A 10904-nucleotide genomic window follows, 5' to 3' on the forward strand; every position below is an offset into this window, starting at 1 on the left:
ACAGGGCTACAGGTCCTGCCAGGAGCCTGCTCCAGCAGGGGCTTCCCACAGGGTCACAGCCTCCTTCAGGCACCAACCTGCTCTGGGTGGGTGTCCACCATGGGCTGCATGACGCTCCCCTGTGTACCTCCCTGGGCTGCAGGGGCACAGCTGCCTCACTGTGGGCTGCACCAGGGGCTGCAGGAGAATCTCTGCCTGGAGCGTCTCCTGCCCCTCCTTCTCCACTGACCTTGGGATCTGTAGGATTGTTGCTCTCACACATTCTCACCCCACTCTTCTCTGTCCACAATTACTTCTGCCCAATAACTTTATTTTTCCTTCTTAAATTTGTTATCACAGAGCTGTTACCACCATTGTTTATTGGCTTGGCCTTGGCCAGCAGTGAGTCCATCTTGGAGCCAGCTGACCTTGGCTCTTTTGGATGTGAGGAAGCTTCTGGCAACTTCTTAGAGAAGCCCTCCTTATTGCACTCTCTGCTATGAGGATGTTGCCATGCAAGTCCAAAACACTTGCTCTCTATCCAAAACAGAGACAACAGGCAGTTCAATTGTCTGAACATGAGCATTCTTGTCTATTTGAGTTACCCTAGAGATGCCTCCAGCTGCTGCTACAGAAGGGTGCAAGACTTGCCAAGACATGTGTTGCATTTGTCAACCCCATGCAAGTGTTTGGACAGAGTTGGACATCCCAAATCACATCTTTAGGGGTCTGAATTGAGACCACACATATTTCAGAATATAACTCATAATCTTTGTTTGAACCATGTGACTCGCAATGATGAAGTGTGTTAAGAGGAGGTACCTACCCTTTCTCTGCATTTAAGAGAGAGATTTCAGGGATTTCATTTAGTTCTCTTCTGTGGCTATGCTTGCCACTAAATATGTGTTCATCATAACTGACAAAAATGGAAAAATATATTCAAACAGTAATATTTCATAACATCAGCTTTAAAAATTGAACCCAAATTAGAAGCAGCGCCACCATCCAGTCTCCCCAAAAGTGTCAGTAGAGGTTAAGGTTATCCTCCCATTGTAAAACTTAATCTTCTACTAGGAAAAAGCCATTGGAGATAAGCTAGCAACAAAGACCTATGGGAAAGTCTTTAAAAAAAGGACTGGAATACTTTTTGTGTTGCTATTGCTATTGTCAGATATGTTAACACAGAAGATAATAAACTTTTGGGGAAGACACTTCAATTGGATATTTTTGCAAATATGTTAATAAACTACACAAAATCATATCTTCCATGAAAAATTGTAGCACTAAAGTCCCAACAAATAAGTAACTCAAAAGTTAGTTAAATAAGTTTAATTTCTTCCTCCAGTTTAGGACTTTTTTTTTTTAAATTTGCAATAATATCTTGGCCACTAGTGTACAATATCCTTCTAATTGTTCCTGACTGATCTTTTCGGGTTTGTACAAACATATCTTAATAGTCGTTGGAACATGGATTAGAAAGCAGGTGTTTGACTTCTCAGGGGCCTGTCCTAACCCCCCACCCTGCAGAGTTGGTCAGGTGCCCCATCACACAGTGTGGCTTCTTCCACAGAAGCTCCAGAGTCAGGAAAGGCTCCAGTACAGTAACTGGAGGTAAATCCTATAATTATTCTTTTAGGTATGAAAAACTGCTAAATATTTTCAAAAATTTATCGTTATGCTGAATCCAAAGCAATTACTCAAACAGCTAATAATGCAGTGCTTATTAGTACAACATGTTTTTTTCAAGCATCTGGATGTGAGTGCTAAATCCCTAACAGATGTTAGTGATTCCCTGCTGTATTCCTGTATTTTTATTATTGTAATCCATGTATCTCTTGAATATTAGAAGCATTTTAACACATAGAGTTACCAAGCAACTGCTCAAGACAGCTTTATTATACGCATGTCTCGCATGTTTCATGAGGCTTCTCTGTGAACAGAATTATCAAAGCACAAGAACAGAAGACTAAGCTGCAGAAAGAGACCAGCTGAAGGAGACAGCAATTTTAGAGGACTAATTCTATGAAACTCACTCTAATAAACTTCAAAGACTCACAGAGCAGAGAGGCTGTTAACGTTCTACAGCTTCAGGCTTCACACTCTAACATGTGAGGCTGGCTGCAAGCTTCTTGCCACAAACAGGATTTTAAGGAATTAAGTCTTTCTATCTTGGCCCTAGAATTATACTTGTGCAGAGCGTATTCTCAAACATTCAGCCTTAAGTACAAACCTAATGACCCCAACATAAATAAGCAGCTTAATATGACAGTGTTTGTATGTAGCAGTCCTACAATGCAATGTCAGTATTCCTCATTTTATTTAGTCTAGTTTTTTCAACCTTTATTTGCACTTCATCGTATTTTTAGGCCTTTTCTCCAATAATGAGAGAGCTCAGACCTTACATCTTTTATAAAAGTCAGATATTTCCTGTAATCATGTGATTTCACAAAGCTGCAGCTCTTGGAAGCAAGCAACTACATATTTATTTTATATATATTGGTCAGCATGCTTTGATTATAGTTAGATTCTAAAAAACTGTCATTCCATGGTGTTTTTAGAAAACTGTAATTTATATACACATTAATGCTTAAACTGTAACAAATATACAGTTTATTTAGAGATATGAGAAGAAGATGGTAATAATATTCCCTTCTGGAAGATGAAGTGTTTCTGAGAATGATGATACCAAACAGGACTAGACCATAAAAGAAAGTGAATATATGAGATGTGAAATGTTGTTCATTGAAAGGATTTTAGGTTTAAGGCTAAGTACTTTATAAGAAAATATTATTTTTTCAGTCTGAAAAATAGAAACTGTTTTTCTTTCCTTCTGTACTTCTAACTCCAAGTGTGCTATGGCATTGGAGAATGAATTTTCTGTATTTTTTTTTTCTAGCAATAACACCCTCAATAGGATCTGCAGGAGTTAGCACATCTCCTGCAGAGCTTGTGTTCAGGCAAAATTAAGAAATCTTTCTGGATAGCAGCTGACATAGAATAGAGCTGTTTGTCTTTTCCCTGTAACCTTGAGAACTCTAGCTTCCAGGAACACAGCTTAGTGCTATGCTAACATGTCTGTTACTGACAGGCAGTTGTCTTAGGCTTTGATGATTCCATTGGGAGCAAAATAAATGCATTTACTGGCTACTATGCTTGGACTCATATTGATAGTTCAAGAAGAACAAGCAGCAGTGTCTGATCTACAAGTAGGATAAACTATTTCTATATAAATGAGAGTTTTCGTTTATAAATGAAGTATGCTTTCACATAGCTAATCAAATGAGATGAAAACATGCTGAAAAGCTGTAGCATCCATATATCCCATAAAAGGATGCTCACTTTAAAGAAAGTGAAAAGCTCTACAGTATAACTTGAAAAAAAAATAGTTGTATGTTATTAGCAGGGCAAATGTGATAGTTTTTCCAAATCAAAAGCTGTGGCAATCCTTTCTAGAGCAAGTCACATACACATACTGCCATAGTGGTTGCCATAAATTGCCACCAGGGAGGGGGAGCACTGAAGAAATGATGGGATGACTTTCCATCCCACACCTCAAACCATAGTGGGAACCATAGCAACAGCTGGGCAGGAGACTACAGCATGTTTCACATGGCATAAGAACATGATAAATCAGGTGGACTCACACTGGGAGCTTTTAATTTTTAAGTGGTTTATCACAACATGCAAAGCCTAGTTTTACGTTCAAGGACACAAAGAAGATTTGCTTATGGTTCAGTAGTAACTGGCCACACAATTTCAGACATTAACATCCTGCTTCTCTTTCCCCCAGCAGCTCCAAAGTTAAACCTGCAGTTGTGGGTCATAAAGCATTAATCTCTCAAGCACTATCTGAAAGACTCACCTTTGTTAGTAAGTAGGTCCACTGATTTTTGAAGATAGACTAGCAAAAGTCAGCACTAGAATGGCACAAAGCATTATAATGGTCATGCTGTTGCAGGCATCTTCTCTGGAAATATTCACCAGCCTTTCCCCACTCACCTGAGGAATTGTGCAGGATAATAAAGATGATTTAAACTTCATTTCTTCGGGCTACTCCATTTTAGCTGCAGAAGGAACATGGCATTGTAGATAGAATATGCTTCTACTAAACTGCTTTTTTTGTGTAATATCTGGAAAAAGAAACCAGCTTTGTGTTTCCTTTTGCATAATACATTAACACCCTGTCACCTATAAATACTCAGACTCAACCTCCTGTCAGATTCAATTTGTATTTCTATTTAATATTTTCTTCCCCTTCTTTCAGCACACTCTTTGATACTCTTTGCTTTTTTACTGGCTTCTTGGGAGCTTGTCTGCGCATGAAATTAATTTAGCAACTCCTTTTGAGTATTCCTGTTTTGAAATCTTACTCAGTTTTAGGTTGATTTAATTTCTGAAGTAATCTAAATAGGTGATAAAATATCATAATGAAGATTTCTAAATACATTGGTATTCAAGAAAAAAATACAGATTACAATCATTTTCTACCGTAATCCAAAATAACATTTTATTTCTGCTCTTAAAATAAAGTCTATTGCTACTAAGACTCTCCCTAGTGAAGTGAGACTATGATTGATGTTGAAAATATAATTAAATGAATAATATAATATAATGTAATTTGTAATTTTAAAGTAGCTCTACCATAGCAATCTTTTTTTAATTCTACTTTAATCATATTTAATATAGTTCTCAGAAGCTATGAATCATTCTGGGAACAGAAGACTTCTCTTCTGATGGACTTCCTACTTTCTGCATGACCATTGCAACACAGAAGTGTCCAAAGATTTTCTACAGAAAATACTTTTAATTTGATTAAGAAGGTCCCTTTAAATAATTTTGTTTCATATATTCATTGTACCTCTCATCACTCCAAGCCACTAACATGGGGGTCCCCACATCAATCCATTGACTATGGATGGAATCTGGAGGGTTTGAATAAGGAAAAATTTTCTCTCAAATTCTGACTTCTTTTATCATACAGGCTGCCTCATCTGGGCACCTTTGACCTCATTATTGGGATCTTGAATCCACAACTGCCTCCTCTTCATTTTCATCCTCCTTTTCCTCCTCCTCCTCCTCTGTGGTGTCTTCATATGTCTGCACTGCAGAGCGAGACATGTCCCGGGAGGGACGCTCAGCACTGAGACCCTTTTCCTACACTCAGCACTGTTTTTTCCCTACCTCCTTCTGGAAATCTACAACAATATTTCTCCAAGAAAAATCCTAGGGCAATCCTGGGGGGCAGTTTACCTGCTTGGAGGCAATATCATTGAATCTACCCATTTCCCAGATGCAAGCATCCCTAACTCTCACTCATGCTGAGGGGCAGGCAGGTTGCGCCATAACTGCAGAAAAACTACAAAAATGTTGTTTCCAGACCACAAGGTCATCAAATGTGGACACATAGAGCTGTTCTGTGCTGTATGGTCACATACAGTCTGTCACAGAGGGAGCTAGATCAGGACTGTGGGGTGTTTTAAATAATGAGTTTAATTTACTCATTATTCTTACTCCTTCACCATCATCCCCCCCAGAACAAAGAAAAATTTTATTACTATCCACTTCTTCCAGTGAAATGTTTCTTAGAATTGGCCTTAAAGAGACAGAAAATTACCTCAGTGCAATTACATAAATTGTTGATGCCAGTCCAGGAAATCTTAATATTTCTTTTTGTTTGAAAAGTACATATGTGCTTGTATACATATATTGCAACTCAGAAAAGCTACTGCTTAGCAAATAAAAGCATATTGTCAATGGAAAATTTGTTGAAATCCCAATTTCTAAAGGCTCTTATTTTTCTAGCAGCTTTTATATGTCACCAGTGCCATTGCTGAGAGTAGACTGATTTTGGGGGTTTACACAGGTTAAATTACCTTATGACATTGTATGATTGCTTTGGAACACAGCAATATATCTACTAGATCCAGTGCTTAGGTTCTAGGCACTAGCAGCATTACTTAAAGCAAGGAGCTGTCATGAAGATTCTGCACTCACTCTCTGCCCCCATACAATTCATAAGGAGGATACAGGTGCTTCATGCTTCCAAAGATTTTAGCAAAAGAAATCACATTTTTTGTTCCACACTTTTTATTCTGCTTCTGCTATTTACATAGTTAGGATATAGATGAAATTAAAGATTTCTTGCATATTAAATGTAGTGAGAGCTCAGATCTGAAGGGAGAGGGTTCAGGAGCTGTAGTTTTATTATCAGTAACTTTGGGCATCTGTCCCTGATCTTTCCCTGGGCCTGGGATTATAACAGTTATTTTCTGCATTGATGGAGGAGGAAAAGAAAAAGAGGAACAAATGTCAACACAGTGATGTGTTTAAAAGGTCAAAATTAAACATGAAGTTAGATCCGCCACAGGACAGGACAGCAGTGCACTAAAAAAGGAATGACCATCCCTGAGGAAGTGTCCTGGCAGTTCTGCACCAGGGCAACAGCCAGGAGTTTTCACTGTATTTGCCAGCAAGGACACAACTCCTGCCACAGTGGCATCAGGGACAGTGAAAAGCCAGTCTCTGTCCTCTGCATGGACTCCACCACTCTGCCCAGCTGCCGGTGGCTCTGCACTGCCCCTTAGGCATGGAGATGTCACAGGTCCAGCCACCTGAAAATCTGCTGGGCGGTTTCCAAGCCATTGTCAGATCCCACTGACAACAGACCTCAAGGCTCTTCTTTCCTGTATGAAAACAAAACAAATATCTGATTTATCCCTGGTTTTAATTTATAATATCTAATATGACTGGAAACAAGTAATTTGTAAATATGGACAATATTTGACTTATTTTTAATTTTTATTTTAATCAATATCCCAAGGCATATCCCCAAGGATTTTTGTTAATACTGACTTTAAGCAATTAACAGATGTGATTCTTCTGCCAAATGTTAATTAAGGTAGTATAGTGAACAACCTGTACTAAGACTAGATCTTGAAAGGATGTGCAGAAATTCTTCTTAAAAATCTGGTGCTTTTCCACAGCAATTAACAATCCTTTCCACTCATGTTACGATGAATCTATAGGAATTTACAGGAATCTCAAAGCATTCTGGATCCCAGAGGATGCCAGGGGGTGATGCCAAAGCTAATCAATGCTCTCTCTCTCAGCTATCCACCCCCTAAAACTCATTATGAACAATTGTCAATGACATTATAGTATTTGCTGCAGGATGAGAAATAAATAAAAAAAAAAAAATCAAAAAAAAAAAAAAGAAAAAAAAAAAAGCTCCCAAACAAATACATTTTGAAACAAACAAAAACCCCAAAACCACCAAAAAAAATCCCAGAAAACCCACCGAAGTAGCTGTTGGTTACAGGGAAATGTAAACGTCAACGAGATGCTTTCCCTACCTCTTCTTTTTTTTTTTTGGTAATATATTTTATTTTGTTTGTTCTGAGCACCACCTGCTGGATGTCGCCAGCTTGCACGAATATCCATCCCTGCAGTGAGGTTATTTTAACACACAAGCTGAGTGAGGTGGATCCTGCTCCCACATACAAAGACAAGACCTTTTATATAAATATCGCCCCAATCCTCATAAAGCAGAGGCAAGTGATATATGTTTTACCATTTATTTCTAAACACATGAGAAGCACTTAGTAGGTCATGGATTGCATCAGTGTTGGAGGTGCTGAAATGAATCAGTGGTCAGTGGTACAGCTGAGTGCTCCTGCATTAGGCACTAATCTGCTCTGACCTCCAGACAAGCACTGGCCAGAGTGTGCCTGGGGAAGGACAAGCTCTAGTCCTAATTATCAGACTCATGTTTACTTGGTGTTAGAAGGTGTAAAAAGAGGGGTTTAACCTTCCACTTCTGTTTTAGGCTTACTATCCTGCCTTGTAATGTAGCGGCCATATTCTGATGTGTTTGCTCCTTGGAAAATCCCATCTGAATTTCCCCAAAAGGTCTGGTTACACTGACTCTCGTACTTCCCCATTAGAGCTTACTAGACTTGTATGAGGAAAACACAATCTTATCTCATCTTGTGATCCCCAAGACACCTACTTTAGAAGCCTTTCAAACTATGTGCATGTAAGCTGTGACATTAAAGTGTCCAAACTGGTCTTTATTAGCTGCAGCTTAATTTTTTTTACATTAATTTTGCAAAATTTAGGGGGTTTTGACAGGTATTTCATGCAAATCTTGGGGGAAAAAAATAGCAATATTATAAATCGTTATCTGCTGAATTGCTAACATACAATTATTATCTGTGTAGAGCTGATACAGTTATGAAGAGAACTGTACCAATCGCTTTTGAGCAGAAAAGTATCCCTGACTGAGCTATACCTTGAAGAGAGAATGAGATAAAGAAGGAACCATCTCTTCCAGAATTGTCTTTCATTTTTTGCCACAAATCCCCTGACTTCTCCCTGAAAACTGAGGCAAAATGCAGATGTTGCTAAGGGCAAGGCAAAGCTAACTAGTGCAGAGAGAAGGAGCAAAATAGAACATACCTAGAACCCTGTTTGAGAAGGATTCTATCCATGTGCCCCAAAATTCAAGCTATTTACTCCATAAAGGACACATGTTAAACAGAAACCACTTCAGGACAATTTCCACTTGTTATTTTTCCTTTGGTAGCACAGAATATATAGACCAAATTGAATATACAGTCTACAGTGTTTACAAAAATAAATTTGTTCCACTTTGGATTTTATTGTGAATATATGAAGAATATAGGAGTCTAGATAATAGTATGTGTCTGCAAAGGGTAGATCAAGAACCATCACTGCGAATTTTAAAACACCCTCATAATTCCTTAGAGAATTCTTTCCTTAGAGACTTTCTTTTCTGAAATAGAAAAATTATTAAAAAGTTGGGGTTTTTTATTCCTTAGTCCCACTGTGATTGCTCTAGCATTCCAAAAGATAATATCCAGGGTTCATAAGCAAAGAAATAGATTTCTGGGTGACAGAACAAAAGAGTGAGAAATCATACGCCATCATCAAAAGATGAAATCAGATGCACTATTGTTAATAATTTACTCCAGATGGCACAGCACTATTGCCACTGTGATCCAACTGAAGTAGAAACAAAAATATTTAAGATTTATGGAAAGATGGAGGAAGCTGATGTTCTTATTGCCTGAGAATGTTCTTGCAATATCTGATAACATTAAAATATGTTTACTGAGGTAAAATCAGAGTGTTGTGCCATAACATAGGTTGAAATGGATCTTTGGAAGTCACGTGTCCAACTCCCCACCCAAAGTAGAGCTGGTTACAAAGTTGAATCCAAATTTCAAACCATAAGGTTTGTCAAGCCAAATTTTGTATCTAAAGATCAAGATCCCACAGCCTCTCTTGGCAACCCCTTCCAGTGATTTATCACCCTCATCAGAGTAATTGGCTTTTTCTTACCTCTTAATTGGGATTTTAACTGTCTGTGGCTTGTGCCCATTTCCCCCAGCACTGGAGGCTGTGCACCTCTAAGGGGAATCTGGCTCCATCATCACTATAAACACTCACTCATCCGTTGGAGAAAAAGCAGTTTGTTTGCTCTTCTGTGGGCTGGACAAACCCACCTCCCTACAACATCTCCATGTCACATGTACCAGTCCCCCAATCATGGTGGTGGCCCTCTGCCATTCTCAGCTCAGCTAATCAGTGTCTTATTTGTACTGAGAAGCACAAAATTGGACGTAGTACTTTTAAGGCAGTCTTAGGACTGTTACACTGAATAGACAGCAGCAATCACATCCCTCTTCCTGTACCTGTGGTCTTACTAGTACAGTTATTGATGTTCTTAGGCTTCACTGAAATACACACAAACCAGCTGCATATAAACCAAACACTGCTGTGTACTGTGTTGCTCTAATATAATTGTAATGTTGCTGTGTTGGACTGTAACTGAATTTCCAGACACAATGTGTTGTTAACTGCTGGTGTTATTTAATTAATAAACATGCAATGTAAGCCGTATTATCTATTTTTAAGATAATATCTTAATGAAGGTCTGTAAGCTGGAGAATCTCTCCTATGAGCTATACAACAAAATACCATGTGGAAAAACCGCAGCAAATGCAACTGCAGTAGAGGCACACACCACTTTGCACTGCTGCAGTCAGTTTTATCCAACACTAATGAAGCTTTGTAGAACTCCTACAGAGCAGATAATTGTTATATTATACAGAGGGGAGGAACTGAAGCATAAATAAGCAACTGAACTAATTTTGAAGTCCGCAGTTATGGCCTAAATGACCTCTTACTGAGTGGGAGTTTTAGGAATGATTTAATTAGAGAAGAACTGGGTCAAGGCTAAATGCTTTCTAAAATCTCAAGCTACCTTTTCTAACTCAAGGTCGAGCAGAGAACAGAAATCAAAGAAGGCTCCCCTCCTAATCCTACAATTTATTTATGCATCTCATATTCATAAACAGTAAATCAGATTCCTCCTATCCATGTTCTACCATTCCCATTGGGAGCAACACAGAGTAAAAAATGTGATAGTATATGGATTTTTTTGAACCATTTAATAATTCAGATATTTAGTTTTTATGTACAATACATTGGTATCCAGAACACTTTTCACACATTTCAAATAAATGATATCCCATGAACACCATGTTAGCAGGGCACCATGTCAAGCTACCTTCTTAAGAACATGTTTTCATAGCATGATAAGACACTTTGCTTACCTTCAAATCCTGAAATATCTTTTAGAAGATGTAAGGACTTTTTATTTAACAGAATGAAAATTTTTGTTAGAAGTGAGATAAAAGATCTCAAAAATGTTTCTGGGTGAACAGTGAGATTTTCTTTAATTGTTTTCTTGGAAAAACATTTCACAACTCATATTAAAGACCTTAAAATCAGGGGTGCTTATTGTATCACAAAGAAATTTACACTCTTGAAAATATCAACTTTATAAAGTAATATAACAGAAAAATCAGGAAATAGCCACACAAGTTATGAGTGCCACA

At 38.1% G+C, this 10904-nt stretch overlaps 1 long non-coding RNA gene across 2 annotated transcripts in view; it reads right to left on the reverse strand.

Annotated features, from left to right (window-relative positions):
- The window catches only part of LOC125322306, an 80768-nt gene extending 76704 nt beyond the window's left edge, over positions 1-4064 (reverse strand). For both annotated transcript variants that reach the window (XR_007201940.1, XR_007201939.1), the window contains exon 1: positions 3979-4064. This is a non-coding gene — a long non-coding RNA (uncharacterized LOC125322306). The remainder of the gene's footprint in view (positions 1-3978) is intronic.
- Positions 4065-10904: the final 6840 nt, after the last annotated feature.

The sequence above is a fragment of the Corvus hawaiiensis genome, chromosome 3 (genome assembly GCF_020740725.1).
Source record: "Corvus hawaiiensis isolate bCorHaw1 chromosome 3, bCorHaw1.pri.cur, whole genome shotgun sequence".
NCBI classification, from domain to species: Eukaryota; Metazoa; Chordata; class Aves; order Passeriformes; family Corvidae; genus Corvus; species Corvus hawaiiensis.